Source organism: Pteropus alecto, unplaced genomic scaffold (genome assembly GCF_000325575.1).
Source record: "Pteropus alecto unplaced genomic scaffold, ASM32557v1 scaffold164, whole genome shotgun sequence".
Lineage (NCBI taxonomy): Eukaryota > Metazoa > Chordata > Mammalia > Chiroptera > Pteropodidae > Pteropus > Pteropus alecto.
The window spans coordinates 5,554,085-5,571,299 of record NW_006439568.1 but is presented as its reverse complement, the minus strand read 5'-3'; positions in this window follow the sequence as shown (position 1 = coordinate 5,571,299).

The window sequence follows — 17,215 nt, the reverse complement described above, 5'->3', positions numbered from 1 at the left end:
CTTTGTGGCTCATTATATTCATGTTCAAAATCTTAGCACTAACACAGAAACGATGCATTTGTTATTATATTGAATTCGAATGTATTGCAACATCCAATCTGTACTCTTCCTGACTGTCTAATATCTGTGTCTGTTAGCAACTGTAAACTTGTATCATACGCAATGTCACCTTCAAGTTCTAGGTCTTCAAAATGTTATAAGATGATACTGGATAAACATATTCTGCCTTCAGTGGGTCAGTTTGCTTGGTGAAAGTCCTAAATCCCAAACTCTTTGTTTAAAGCAGTTTCAGCAACATAGTCTGAATCCATTCCAAGATTTTAAACAAGGCAAACAGCTTCAGATATATGTATAGAAGTATCTTTTTCCTATGAGTTAATGGATTCTGAAAATCGCCCCATTCAAAATAAAAATATCTCCCATTGTAACTCATTGACATCTGAAATTTTACCATTAATTAAAAAAAAAATTTTCTTGTGCTCAGGATATACTTCTGACAAAATGATGGAGGTAATTACAGCAAGTCTCTCACATATTTGCATTTTGTTCCCTGAAACAGAAATCCAGCTTAACTTGGTGGTAGAAAATCACATTGGGAAGCGAACAGCCAGATAGTCCTCATTTAAATCTTATTTCTGTGTCTTATGAGAACAATCATGAAAACTTCTAGGCTAGAGTACCCTCAAATATTAAAACAGAAAATAGTAACACCTTACTAGACTCTCAAAAATATGAGATAATGTAAGGCAAGGACTAAAACAAAACATAATTACTAGTAGTTATTATTGTAGTTATTTTAGATGACCTGCTAAGGCATTTATTGTCTTTTATATGTAGTTTATTATAAATACATGAAGATATAATGGGTTTGTTTTCTGTGTCTTCCAGGACAAAAATCAAGAATCAAATAAGGAAACTGTGGGGAAAGACAAGTTCACTTCATCTAAAGAAAAGAAAATATAAATTATTGATCACTTTAGTGTTGTCAATGCTATTATTTATTGACTGACTGCTTTCTATAGGCAGGACATTGTGCTAATTGCCTTCGTGTATTATTTTATTAAATCTTCACAGCCCAATATTTATTCTCATTTTATGAAGAAATACACTGACCAAGTTTACAAAGAGCTGTGGAGCTAGGATTTGGTCTCGGGTATACTGGATTACAGACTGGACAACAATGACACCTGTAGGACAGCTGGTAAGTACAAGATAACTCTCAATTAGACTTTGCATAACCTCACTTAAGCTGCTAAAGATTTTCTGAAGTATGTAGAGTCTGTATTAGATGGCATGGGAGTCTTACCTGATACCATGACACTTATTCCACGTGTATATTAGAAAACTTTGGGGATGTCATATGTGGCAAAATTTGGGAGTGTTTCATGATGTTGTAATTAATAATAAGAAATATATATTTGGTCTTTGTCTCTTTTTCCTAAATCCTCGGAATGTTCTCCATGTAGGAGCAATAAATGTGTCTTTTGTCATGTTAATGGGGTGATTATCGGAAAGCACCTAAGGCTGAGAGCTGGTTGTCTGAGGAGCCAACCGTGTGATTAGGGGGTTTGAACTTTCAGTCTGACCCCTCACCCCCCAACCTCTTGGGGTGGGGTGGGGGGAAGAGGCTGCAGATTGAATTAGTCTCCAATGGCCAATGATGTAATCAACTATCCATAAAAAACCAAAAGGACTGGTTCGGTGAGCTTCCAAATTAGTGAACACATGGCGATGGGGAGAGTGGTGTGCTCAGAGACAGCATAGAAGCCCCTCACCTTTCTTCCATACCTTGCTCTATGCATCTCTTCCTGGCTGTTCCTGAGTTACATCCTTTTATGATAAACTGGCAATCTAGTAAGTAAAATGTTTCTCTGAGTTTTGCGAGCCACTCTAAGAAATTAACTGGACCCAAGGACGGTGTAGTGGGAACCAATAATTTATAGCCTGTTGATCAGAAGTACAGGTAAGAAGCTGGGCTTGTGACTGGTATCTGAAGTGTGTGTGTGTGGGGAGGCGGGGTGGGGGGTGGGGGAGAGGAATGCAGTCTTGTAGGACTGAAACTTAATCTGTGGAATCTGATGTATCTCTGGGTAGATGGTGTCATAATTAGTTGAATTCTCAGATGCCATCAAGGTGTCCAAGAATTGCTCGTCGGAGGTGTATATGTGAGGGAACCGCCCCCTCCCCAAGGTTGGAATTGGGTCTCAGAACAGCAAAAGAATGTGCAAAAATAACTAAAGACAATAAGAAAAGGGCATAGTTGTGGATCAGAAAGTGACCACAAATGACAAAAATGGTTACGAATACATATTTAATAACATTTAAGACATCCCATGAGACTAGCTAAAATGACTTAGAGTGTTATGAATGACATTGTGAGATTTATACTCATAATTACTTCTAACGGAGTAAATGAAAGCAATAAATAGTATGTAGAAGATCATTTTTAAAACATGTCATCGGCATGAGATTCGGAGTTACAACACTTGTATCAGAAGACTTATTTTGCTAAGTTGTGCTAGCTCTGCTATGCTATATCAGTTTTGTTCACCTGCGTGAACTTCCACACAATCCATTTCACCTACCATTAATGAAATGGAAAATATTGTCCTGACTAACTCAGGTGATTACTGACAGGGGAAAAAAAGAGACTAAGATAACCCATATTAAGGTGTTTTATAAATAACCCAGTGATCTGCAAATTTATGGGCTGTTGAAGATGTTGACGATGGTGGTTAGTGGTGATGCTATTGCTAGTGATGGTAGCGATATTGGCTGAGCAATTCAAACTAATGCCATCCAATAGAATTAAAGGTATTAATCTATAGTTTCTCTCTCTCTCTCTCTCTCTCTCTCTCTCTCTCATTCTCTCTCTGTCATTTGTCTGTCTATTTACCTATCGATGCTCTCTCTCTCTCTCTCTCTCTCTCTCTCTGTCATTTGTCTGTCTGTCTATTTACCTATCGATTATCTACCTATCTATCATCATCTACCTATCTATCTATCTATCATCTATCAGTTATTTCAGGGTCCAGAAAGGCATATATGAATGTCAAATACTGGGGATGATTCTATTTAGCAAGTGTTTAGTAAATCCTTAGTTAAATTGTATCCACAGAAGGCAACATTTCACCCTTGGAAGATTCTTTTCATTTCTTATTCCAGATTTGATCTGTGCAGTTCTGCCGATGAAGAACAAACTTGAAAGAGGTGGCTTGGGTACTTTTCTTGGTGGATCTCGTGAGTTTTTCTGCACCTGAGTAGATTGGGCCGTTGCCCGAGGAGGGTGACTTTACACTAATTTAAATCTGCATCTTGCAGACAGCCTTCCGGTCTTCTGAAATGGTCATACTGAGATTCTATTAATGGAGCTTCAATTTTTAGGTCAAGGTGATAATTCTAATAAAGACAGACCTGCTTAATTGTTCTTCTGATCACAAACACAGAGATTTTATTGTTTATATTTCTTTTGTTTTTCTAAATTGTTTTTCTAAATTTCTAAAAACAATTTTTGACAAGAGAGGAGAATGAAAATCTAGTGGACAAGAGAATTAGAAGAAGAAATGGAGTTAGCATGTTTGGAATGTAAGTATAGGCAGCAAACAGGAATGAAGTGAGGGGAAGATACCTGAATCAGACAGTTATGAATTCACTTCAAAGGTTCTAGGGCTTTAATCCCTGAATTCTAGCATTGTTTTGAGCTAGATAGCAATCTACTGAAATGAAAATTTCCATATCTTTAAAATAAGTAAACATAATACATACTTTATTGAATTTGTAGACATCAATTGTTAGAGACTATGAAAATTGCCTGCCTCAAAGAGTTGTTTGCTTTACCTTACCCAAGGGAATTTATTTTCTTCTCAACTCTGCCAAAGTCTCGGAAATTTTTTGCATGGGTTCTATATTCTTTTAACATAGAATTTTAATCAGGTTATTTATTTTATATTTATTATACATATATTCTACTTATTATATTTTTATATTAAAATTATCTTACTTTTATTGTTATCATTTAATTACTAAGCATTTATTGGTTCCATTAGTAGGTGTTGCTATAGTTGTATGTGAGTTTAGAATGTGAGAACAAGATATAAAACAGTCGATGTTTTGAGAAAATGTGTTTTAGTTCAATGATCAGATATTGATAACAACAGAACAATCCTCTAAGGCTTGCATTTGATGCTTAATGAAAAATGAGTCTAAATGTGTTGTATTTATAGATATTATCTATTGTCCAAGTTCCAAGATTGAATATGTGGTATAATGTGTACTTATGTACAAATAATCCTAAGAAGTAATTTGGACGACAATGTTAGTAGACCATGAGGCTAACAGCTGAAACACTCTTCCCCATTCCTCCTTTGCATTCATTTTTTAAATAAACAAGCCAACAATAACAACAAAAACCTTTTTATTTATAATTATTGCTCAATTGTTCTTCCTTAGGGAAGTTATCCCTGAACCTCCAGTCTAATCCCCACAAGGCTTTATAGAATGGAATGCAGCTAAAACTTCTTTAGTTTCTGGTTTCGCTTTTTTTTTTTTAATTGTGAAAAGAACACCTAACAGGAGATCAATCTTCTTTGCAAATATTTATATGTGCAATATATTATTGCTTACTGTAAATGCAATGCTGCGCCACAGCAGATCTCTAGAGATTACCTGCTTGACGGAAACTTGATGTCAACTGATCGTAACTTCACCTTTGCACGTATTATTCTAGCATTAATGTCTGTATCCCCACTAGACCACACAACCTAACAGAGCAAGAGTGCTGCCCGTTGGTTCTCCCCACTGAGTTCCCAGTGCCGAACACAATTATTGGCTCATTGTACAGGCTCGATATTTCCAGAGCAATTTTTCTGACTCTGTTTGTCATCCTAGTGGTCTTTCGAATCATGTTAGTCTCCAGTTCAGTACTAGTCATAAATATTTCTGAAATAATACTGAGCCACCAATCTGCCTGCATCACAGAGCACCTCTGTGTGTGTGTGTGTGTGTGTGTGTATGTGTGTGTGTGCACATGCGCGTGTGTGTGTGTGGAGAGAGAGAGAGACAGAGAGTGAGAGAGAAAAAGAAAAGGGAGAGAGAGAAAGGAAGGGAAGGGGAAGAAGGAGAAAGCAAAGCTTTCGGAAGCAGAGATTAACTTCTAAAGAAGGGGACAAATTTAGTAAAAGAAAAAGACAAATACCACTTGTGGCGAAATCTTAATGTTAAAAACATTAAAACTTAAAGTATGAGAGAATATATGGAAAATACTCATTTTAGCCTCGCACATGAACACATATCATATATGACAAAAGATGTGATAATACTGTTTTTCCAAATATAAAATAACAGAAACAACTATGTTTTTTAAAGTTTACTCAGTCATGCATATCCATTCTCTGATTCAAATTTCTATTCTTATTAACTTCATTTCAGAACAATAAAGTAGCGTTAATAATAACAACTCACGTATCGCTTACTATATAGTCAGGTGCTTATGCTAAAGTGTATACATGTATTAACTTATTTAATCCTCATAAAAACCTTATGATGTAGGTATAATTCTTTTCATTATCCTAAGGTAGGAACTGAGTCTTATTAGCTCCTGTCACAAAGCTATTTCATTACTTACCCTAAATTTCCTCTCTGCCTCACCTACGAGAAATGCAATACAGAAACATAGGAACTAGCTTCCTTAACCCAGAAATATAAGCCACATTTTGAGGGTGGCGGAGCCACTGCACAAGCCTGCAGCCTTGGACAACTTCGTGGAGTCGAAAAACTTATTCACATTTAACTAACCACCGAATTTTGGACTATTATCTGAGGGAAAGAATTTTTATCTTATTTAAGTCACTGTAATTAGGGGTGAATTTATTATAAGACATTACCCCGTGCTCTAACAAAGTAAACAAACAAACACCCCCCCCAAATGGGTTTTACCCAGTATTTTGTGGATTGCTAAAAAGTTCATGAACCAGATAGAACTGAACTAAAGTTTAAGATTTAAAAAAATTCATCATAAGCAACATGGTCTTGTCACAATAGCAAAATCCTGGTTTATCATTTCTGCAAAAAAGAGATATACATTCTGTTGAATGTATCATGTCTCTAAACCTCAATATTACAGGCTCGTATATCTAATTTTGTCATGACATAAACAGATCCATCTGTTGAGATAGATTAAAATGAACCAAGATTACGAAACCAATGTATAAAAACAATGTCAATTTTTGAATTTACAATGAGAAATCATTGTCACACAATCAGAGATCCTCAAGTTCATGGAGGCAATATATTTTCTTCATGTAGTCAAGATAAACAGGTTGCCAAATTGTAATCAGAAGCTACTGCACAGTTTTATGAGAACTGGATACACTCAGAATCTATATAATCAATCCCTTGAGTCTCTGTAGACAGATGTACACGGGAAGCCAAAGCTTAATCAGAAGTTGCTTCACGAACATGGAATGAGATGTAAGGAGTCTGATGACTCAGATGTCACATGGCGCATCTCACAACTATGATTCTCTTGGCAATGGGAGCAAATACACTATTGCACAGCTTTAGCTAAGATCACTGTCTCAGTGGCAAGTCATCTGCATTTCCAGATTTGGGTGGCTTTTTTTTTTTTTTAGGTTATTTTTTTTTTAAATTTATTTTTCAGTTATAGTCAACATATATTATGTGAGTTTTGGGTGTCACCTTTTGGTAAGATCACTGTCTCAGTGGCAAGTCATCTTCATTTCCAGATTTGGGTGGCTTTTTTTTTTTTTAGGTTATTTTTTTTTTTAATTTATTTTTCAGTTATAGTCAACATTTATTATGTGAGTTTTGGGTGTACAACATAGCGATTAGACATTTATATACCTTACGAAGTCATCACCAGATAAATCTAGTACTCGTCTGACACCAAACATAGTTTTTATAATATTATTGACTTAATTGTGAAAACCAGAAAAACTGAAAGTCAAAAGGAAAGCTCAGGATTCCCCTCCACATCCACACTGTTTGCAACTCATGTTTTTCTCTCCTTTTCCTATGATTCTTCTGATCTACTTACTCTATTTTTCTATTTTTAGCTCCGTTACTACATCACTTTGAACTAACTTGCCACACTATCACTCCAGCCAGATGAGTTGATTTACTGCTTAGTTCTCAAAGGGCAATCTAATTTTGATCATTTCTGCATTGGGGGGAGAGGTGCATAATTAGAGCTTTCAGGTACAAATGACAGAAGGCTTTTTTTCAGATGTTAATTTTTAAAAGAGAAATGTTAAGGTTGAATACTATAGACTAATTTTATCCCTCTTTTTTTACCCTACTCTGAGATTTAGCTTTTTAACTTTCTTATGGCATTTACCATGTATTGCTTGATAATTTGGTAATTTTTATACCTTTATAATTCACACTGGGGTTTCAAGGGGCTTCGAGGGGAACAGCATTTTGTGATTCAGCCTTGCAGTCACTTCAGAACTCAGGTCGGTGTCTCACAAAGATACGTTCAATTAACATTAGAATAATTGAGTTAATAAAATATTAATGAAAACAACTGAGATAAAAGTCATACTCCATAATAGGGCAGTGTGGCTAACATGACAATACTCCTTACCACCCACCACCTTATATAAACACTGAATTCCTCAGAGGACAATAAAAAATTATGCTGGCGTGTTTCAAATCTCCTGAAAAGTTGGGGGTCAGTGGTACTGGTGGTGGTAGGGGATGCAGTTTTTGTTTTTTGTGGGTTTTTCTTTTTTTTTTTTTACATTGTTGCACAAAAAATTAAATATACTCTTAGGCTCACCTATAAGAAATGCTCAGTGAGCATTACCAAAAGTCCTATGTTTGGGTCACGCCCAGGAAATAAAATCAGAAGTTCTGGAGGTGGAGCTCGAGCATCATTTTTTGTTTTTTTTAATTTACCTAATATACAGCCAGGGGTGAGAATCCTTGAATAAGTCCACTAAATCACTCTAAGCATGTGTTTTTTCATACTAAGAAAGGTCACCAAGATATTTTTGTAAATAAATGCAGTATCTCTCCACTAGAGAAATACCCTCTTCCCCTGACTTTAATAAAGAGCATTTTTCCCACCATATTAGGTTGATTTATTGTCTCATTTCTATTTCCTTTTGTAGATTCTAAACTCCATGAGGACAGGATTAAGGTATTTGTCTTATTCATTATTGTTTCCCAGGGGGAAAAGTCCCATAGTACCTGAGGTGTATTAATCACCCAATAAACATTTGTTGAATGAGTCAATGAATTTAGAGTTTAAGAAAATCTGTAACAAAGCAAGAATATTTTATCCATTTAAAAATTGATGAGGAAAGAGCAAAAAAAGTAATACTTGTAGATCTGATTTCTCGTGGGAAGCGATTCTGAAGGACTGATCAGTGAAACACAGAAAAATGTCTTATGATATGATTCTCTAGCCATTGATGGACAGTTGTCATTTTCATTCTTTAGTATCCATGATATAAATAAATCCCTGCTTGGCTTCTTGCCCTTGCCTACCACTGCCTTCCCAAACCAGGACAGTTCGGCCTAATTTAATGGCTTGACCTGGTCCTCATCCTTAGGGGTTTTTCTAACTCAAAATAGAAAGTTTGTAACTAGCCCTCTGGGGCTCACTCTCAAGCTCTGATTGCTACCAAGTCCTACCCTACTTCTGAGACGTTTGTCTGCATTTATAGTTCTTATTTGGTAATCAGATACCTGTTGGCTTTTTATTTGAGATCTCTTAAAACTGGGATCTGAATCGATTCTTTTCAAGTCGGTTGCCAGCAACTAAAATTCTGGCCCTGGCTCCTTGACTATATGCCTGAGACATTTTCATCCAATTGCAAATTTTCCCTGGTACCTACCAGGAACCTAGATTCCTGACTGTCACCGCTCCGAATTCCATCCCCTCATGAGGGATTATGTTCATAGACTAGACTTACCCCTGGTATCTGTAGTTGCTCTATTTCCTGCTCCCATCCCTCCCAGAATCTTTCTGTTTGCTCTATCCCATCGTATCACTAAATGTGGGGCAGACATATGACACACAGGATCCCATAAATCCTAACTGCTAAATATGCAGACAAAGATCTCATTCTGGTCAGTGTGTGGAATTGCATAATTCCACATGCCATATAGCATTGCTGGCACATTTTCTTGCAGGAACAATTCCTCTTCCTGGAAATAATCACAACCAGAAGCATTAAATTTTGCAACACCCTGGGAAACCACTTGAATTATTCTGTGAGAATGAAAAAGATATCAAGCGTCAGTCCTGTAATCAACTTCCGTTAGAAAAAGAAAACTATGTTTGTGCTTTCTCAAGCACAGAAATTTGTTCCTGCATATTAAAACAATCTGTAGACTTATATTACTTTATATATTTAGGTGTTCAGTGCCTAATTTTCCCAATTCAAATTGTGAGACTGTCTGAGCAATGAAAGGGATTACATACTCAGAGGTCTCTAAAATTAGTATGGGATTTAGTTTAATTTTTGGGATTTAGTTCAAAAGCAAAATTCTCCCCAAATTTCTGGCTCCGTATCAAAGCCTGTATCTCTAGGTTACATTTTAGTCACGTTCATTTTGGCCCTTGAAGGCCTATTTTGCATATAACATTTATCGTTAGAATTATGAGAATTATAAACAACTAAATATATGTACATAGAAAGATACATATGTATATATAGTCACGTGACATTTTACAAAGTGCATTTGCAAATAATATTTCCTTAAAATACTCAAAAGTCAATGCAAATTAAATGTCATCTCCATTTTATAGATATAGAAGCTGAAATCTTAAATGACTAAAATCTCTAGGAAAACCAGGATCTGAATTTAGGTCCTGTGGTCACAAATCTCCCACTATTTCACCAGATCTCATTCACCTAGCTCACTGCCTTAGCTATCACCCTCTTTGTATTAGTCACCAGTAGGGAGTACGTTGTACTTCAAATACATGTTATAAAAGAAAGACATAGACCAAAAATGTCAACAAAGTGATCAGTCTGGTAAATTACAATATTTTATAATTCACCTATCCTTGAGGAAAAGTATTGAATTCCCAGGTACCCTGGAATGGAAAATTCTATTATTTCCCCTTACCTAGAATGGGAGAGGAAAGGAGAGGAATCATCCAACATCTGTCTTGGAAAATGAAGCATTGATAGTTTATTCTTTTATTCATTGAGTCATTCAAACGACACATTTCGATGGGGGCCTCTCTTAAGTATTAGGCACTGTGATAGAAATCTAAAGTACAAAGATGAAAAGGGTAGTCGCTCAGAGTTCAGTGGGAGAGACTCCGCATGCTTTTAATAGAAGTACCCGCAAAAGGTTGCAGCTCCTTAGAAATGGAGAACTTCGCTCTACTTTTAGAAGCTTAGAAATTTTTATTGAGTTAAGAGTCATTTAAAAAAGACAAAGAAAGAAAATATACATCTTCTCAGTGAGAAATTCAGACTGAAGAAAGTCTATACGATAAGGCTAAAAATAACATTATAAAGAGTATTCTGCTGTGTTGTGGAGAAAAGGTTATACATGCATTGCAAAGGTAGCTTAGAATAATGCTAAGAAGAATCACAGATGTCACCCTGAGATTTTTCTACTTATCTCACAGGCAGTGGGTAGCCTTCCAAGGTTTATAAATGGGTATATTTATGAAAACCCGGAATCTCCTGGTCAACTCCCTGAATTTGATTTTTCTTAAAAGCAGAGCCTGAGACAAGGATTTTGGTACCAGTAGCTTATTTGGAGTATAATTTCAGGAATTAAGGTGAGAGAATAGAAAAGGGAGATAAAGGGGAAAAAGGAAAGTCATTAGTATGTGTCAAAATGAGTGAGTTATATATAACATACTGTGACATCTAAGGCTCAATTCGGCTTGGGATTCACTGAAAGGCAGAATATACCATAGTGTTGTCCCCACCAAGTGTGAGGAATCTGGGACATTTATCCACACACTCCACTCTTTATCCATTGAGGGTGAATCTTAGGGGATAAAAGGCCCTAGAACTTCTAGCCTGACCTATAAAAGCCTTTATTTGGAGAGATAAATGAAATATTAGCTTGTAGGGGAGCCATGTGTAGGTGACCTCTAAGATGGGCCTAGTTTGATAAGATGAGAAAGAAGATCTTTTTTTTTTTCATATAAAGTGTGAAACTAGCCTGTTCTATCTGGGAGGCAGCCAAAGAGACCCCCTTGAGGTGGCTGTGCATTTTAAATCATTAGTGTTTTTTTTTTCCCTTTCTTTTCCTTCAGAGTCTCCCTCCACGGCAAATCTGAAACATGCCCAAACAGTATCCCACCGCCTGCTGAGAGATTTGGCTCTTAAAAGCTGGAGTATCCTAATTGCAGTCAACTGGGCTGCTTTCGAATGCCTATGGGGTTTGGGAAAGCAAACTCTGTGGTTGTTATTTGTCTTCCTGGAATATACAGTATCAAGAAACAAGGCCTACCTTCCAAGGCTTCAATCTCCTTTGTTGCTCCAGATTGCAAATGACATCTTTGTGTGGAATGCATTAAGATCCTTTGTGTTCCAGTATCAGCCCTGAGGCCTGCTCAATGTATGTACACCCTGGCAGCTCTCATTAGGAGGAATAATAGGCAACATGTTTCCTTAAGATTTGTTATCTTTTCTCACTCTGCTCCAGCCAATGTGTCTGCTGGGCATTTTCTGGGACCTGCTTTGGTGCAATAATGTGGAAGGCGAGATAGCAGAGCAGCATTTGTTATGGGATCCTAGCTGCAAGCCTAACATCTGCTGAGTATTCTGTAACTTTCTTTGAACATAATTAAATACAATCACCAGTCTCCCCCTCAGCCTCCCACCACAGACCCTATTAGAAAAGGGGAAGAATATGACATCAAACCTATGTGGAAAATGCCGAACAATGACACTAATTCAACCTCAATGTATCTATCCCTTTCTGCCGAGAGGCATTTGAATCATTGTCCTGAAAGTTCTGTTTTTCTTTGCTCTTCTTTCTTCTTCCCTCTCATCCCTCTTTCTGTTTAATTCAACCTCAATGTATCTATCCCTTTCTGCCGAAGAGGCATTTGAATCATCATTGTCCTGAAAGCTTCTGTTTTTCTTTGCTCTTCTTTCCTTTCTTCTTCCCTCTCATCCCTCTCTCCGTTTCTCTGTCTCTCTCTCTCTCTCTCTCTCTCTCTCTCTCTCTCTCCTTCACGCTCTCCCTCTCTCACGTTTTTCTTAATAAATAATTATTGGGTACATTCCACATCCCATGCAAGACAGACATCTGCCCTAATGAGTTTAAAAATTATTATGTAAAACAAGCTCAGAAACATAGAAGCACAATATGTGGGAAAAGCACTGCCTTTGGAGTCAGATGTACCTGATATGAAGGCCTCTCTATGGTTTCCTAGTTATTTCACCTCCCTGACCCTCCTTTCCTCATCTACAAAATCACAAATGCTATTTTTTAGCCTCGCAAGGTTGTTGCGATACATAAACTAGTTAGTAAACCCGAGCGCGTAGTGCAACACATCATAGCCTCAGGCAGTCCTTACAAAAGAGTTAGACACTCCCTGTGTTCTGAACTAATACATGTTGAAAGAAAGACTATATGACTGTTGGTGGCCAGGGTATGTATTCTCGTACTCACAGAAACGTAACATTTCAGAGCCAGGAAGGACACGTCACTCTACGTAGACTAGGAGATGAACACTTTAAGCACTACGCCTGATGGAGGATAGAGAGTTGGTCGAAACTCATCTCCTGACCTCTCACAGTCCTTCCCCTCCCTGCTCTGGAGAGTCGGTTTGAGAATGTAGACAGCCAGGACAAAGCACAAGCAGAGGTTCTGCCACCCCGTTCCAATCTCTCTCACACAGGATATGTTCTGTTATTCGAGTCATTTTCTTTAAAAAATAAATTACTGCACAATCATTACATTTTTGTGGTAGAGAACATCAGTTGCTCACACAGCAGTCACCCCTTCCTCTTGTGCTTTTCTGAAAAAGCTTCCCTTCTACATAAAAGCTGAAAGTAATAGCTGCCTCCTTTCCCAGCCTCACCTGAAGCCAGGCCATGGTTACAGAATTAACACGGGCTGATGGTACAATAGGGGACATGTTTTGTCACTTGTAACTCACAAACTATTCATTAAAAAAGATAGGCAAAACTAAGAAAAACAACCTATAATTTTACTACGTTATTACACTTGTTTACATGTCTTTGCACACACACATCCATGTGAGCTCATACACACATGCACTTGTATAGATGGTAATTTGTTAATAATGTTTTGAAATTTTTTCGTATAGGAGTACAAATTTCTCAATTTAAAATTATTTTACATCATTATTTCCGCTATGCGATAGTCTAATTTACAACTCAGTGAATGTTTATTACAGTAGCTTTCTAATGTTGATCACACAGCTTATTCATAATTTATTAGTATAGATAGCTTTTTCATGACCATCCATAAAGCCAGAGCTGGTTTTCTTTCTCATAACATATTAATTTTCTCAAATACTGCATTTATAATGGCATTACTTTACCGAAGAACCCAGAAATAACAAGGTGCTTTTGTACAGTTTTACAGTTTCCAAAGTACTCTGATATTCAATGCCTCCTTTGATATCCTAAATTATCTTTTGAAGATGATTGAATAGCTGTTATTAACTCTATTTTTTAGATGAAAAAACCTAAGAATTATAGTTTGATTGGCTTTCTTAAGAGCTAAGCTAGTATGTGACATGTCTTTAGAGGATTTTTTTGACTCTGAAGTCTAATATCTTGCATCTTTCTTAACTATCTTCCTGTCTATCTCCCGGCCTCCTTTTTTTTTTTTCTTTCCTACAAAAAGTGACACATTATCTCTGTCTTTGAGTTGCTTATAATTCACTGGCAGAAAGTGGCAAGTGAGTTGGCATGTACATTATCTTGTGAAAAATGTAACCAAGGGAGAATGAAGGACTGGCTCTTAAATCAAACAGGAAAACTATGTAAAGCTTCCTAGAAAACATAAAATTTAAGGAGGGGTATTCCACATCAAGTTCATGATTCTTACCAAGGTGTTTAAAGTTCTCTCTAATCAATGACATCCTCATGTTATCTCTACTCCTTTGGAATTACAATATCATATTCAAATAAGGCAGAGTTTCTCCCTGTCTTTGGCCATCAGGCCCTACCTCACCCTAAACTCCTTGACAGTACCTGTCTCCTCTATTTTGTAGGCAACCTGTTGTTTTCCAAGCACTTAATTTCTCTTTGCCATCATTGCTTGGAACCCAGCTTAAGCTTTATGTCTTTCATGAAATCAGAATCAACTCCTACTGGGTGTGCCTGAGAAAGAAAGATTTCTCTTAGCATGTTGGAGACTAGAACCCCATTCTGTGAAACTGTCTATTCTCTCACCACCATTAAAGAAACACCAGATCGTCAACTGTTATCAGTTATTATGCTTTGGACCAGGGCAACAGAGATATTTAGGGTATGGTCACTGCCAAGAGAAGGTCATTGTGACAGTCTAGGGATAGTGGGATGGTGACCTTCTGAGAAATGAGCTCTAGATGTGTCCCTTTTTTTTCCCCTCCTATGTATTTCTGTAGCTTTCTGATGCAGGTAAGTATTAAATGATAATGGTCTTACAGGTGAATTCTCTTAATCTCAGAAGCACAGAAAAGCTTCACAACTAGGACAAAATATCAGAAGGCTGAAGAGATGCCACTCGGAGAAGAGACTGAACAAAGCTGGAGAATGAAAAATTGTCCTTCAAACATGATACAGAAAGAAGGTCTCTGAGAAGGTGTCGACGGACAAAGAAGTCCACTCCATGGGCTTTGCTTTTGGAAGCCACGTCTCCTGGATTCTCAGGGTTTTCTGATAATGCTTGGCAACACCGTTCCTATTGGAACTGGTATTTAGCTTTATGTCAATAGACTTCACTGTAATTAAAATTAATCAAAGCGTTCAGGGAGTTTTGGGAACCTTACCGTCTTGGCATGAGATCAATGCAATAGAGAAAAGGCATTTTGGTTGACAGCTAAGCCATACTCCTAGAAATATCATTCAAGAACTGAGAGTTTTTGGCACTGAAAACAAAAGTACTTAAACATATTGCTGAGGGCAAGTTCCATAAACTAAATTTGAGTTGCCAAACTAAGACGGGCAAGTTAGGCAGGCCATTAAATGTGAAGTTGGCAAAAGTAAGTTAAAAAAAATTAGCTTCAGAAATCTTTTGTATTCTGGAGGACCTGAGCTAATTCAGAAATCAAACATGTTTAAGGGTTTCTGAAACTACCACATTTTGTTTTTCAATACATTTGGCTTAAAATTAAAATTATTTATCATGTTTCCCTAGTCTGTGGGTTGAGTTTGCTGGGTGGTTGCTCTGCTGGGGTAACCTGGGGCCACATACATGTCTACAGTCACCTGATTGTTTACTTGGGACTGGATAGTCCAACAAGGCTTCACTCATATGTCTGGTGATTGGTGCTAGCTACTGTCTGGCCTCTCTCTCCACATGGTCTGAATATTCCGAGGATACAAGTACAGAAGCTACGAGGCCTCTTGAGGTCCCCTCAGAAGCTGTACGACAGCACTTCCACTGTATTCTATTGGTCAAATAAAGCATATTACAGGTCCAGCCCAGAGTCAAGAGTTGGGAAAATATACTTATTGGGAAGAGCTGCCAAGAACGTGAAGCTAATTTTAATCCACCAAATTCTCATAGCTGGATTGGAGATTAAGTCCTAAAGAGGTTCTGTTCAGTCATCTGAACAAGTACAGAATATAAGAGGAGGTTAAATACAGCCCTGAGTGAGCCAAGGATGTTCTTTAAGAAGAGATTATTCTCCTGTTCATTAATCATGAAAATATTTTTTGTGTTAAGTACACTCCACACATATGGGGACATCTCCTTAGATTTTACATCCCAACAACCTGGTTTTCTTTTAAAATTCTAACTTTGCTTTATGTATAGATAAGTGTATGCTCATATATGTAAAAATATATAAACATATGTATAATTTGCATATGAGCATGCTGTTATTTACAAACTGTATATAACTATATTTCCATAGTGAAAATATTTTAAGGTTTCAATCCAAGTCTTTTATTGTGATTACAGAAGAGAGGAAAGTAATTTATATAAATACAGCCTGAAAGCCTTTCAAAAACTCTCTATAGCACAGTTTTTGGCTTCTCCAATCTTTGTTGATATGTTATGTGTGATAAAGACCACACAGGATTTCTATCTATAAATGTTTTTTTAAATTACAGGGGAAAAAAATAAAAAGAAAGGTGAGAGAATATTTTTTTCCAGCTTCAGCATGTTCCTTGCTAACCCTTTATAGCTTCAACTGCCCCTGGTCCTATATCTGTCTTCTTCAACTTCCTGTACTTTGCCACCTTGAAATATCTTGATCGGCATACACTTTCCTTCTTAAGGGTCAGGTAAGCAATTCTTTTAGTGTAGAGATAATTGTCAAGTTACAATGAGATATAGAAAGATGTTAACAGGAGATTAACAAGGAATAGAGGCTCTTACGATCAATCATAAGGATTAAAAAAGCATTGACAAAGAAAGAGTTTTAAAGAGTGATGAGATGAGCAAAGCAGTGAATGCTGAGTTGCACATATCACAGAGTACATATATCAGTATATTACAGGTCGTGTGCAGATTCCAGTCTCTAGGACCGCCATTGGCAACCTATGACCCTGCTTCAAATCCAGCCCATCCTCCTTTGTTTATTGAAACACACTCATTTACTAATGTATTCTCTACTGGTGTTTTTTGTTCTGCAATGGCAAGACTGAAGAGTCATGATTGAGATCACATAGGCTGCATGACCTCAAACATTTACTATTTGCCTCTTTACAGAAAAGTTTGCTCTGGAGTTTTTGATGTCCTCTGGCTAGGTCATTGAGAACAAGGAGTAGCAAATTAAGGTAGGAGACATTTGTGGTGTACAGGGAAGAATATTTTTATCAGAGTATGGTCAAAAATTTGGGGTTTAAATTTTGATTAGCCATTTGCTAGCTGTGCAACCCTGAACAAGCTATTTAATCGTGGAGCCTTCCATTCCAAAGTTCCTGCTACCTTTATCTCTGATGTTAGAATAAAACACAATACACACTCTTGAAAAACTTTGTGAATTATAAAAATGCAGTACATATGTGAATTGCTATTATAGTATTTACAGTACTGTTGACCAAAATATTTTTATTTCTTCGGCCTTCCATGCGCT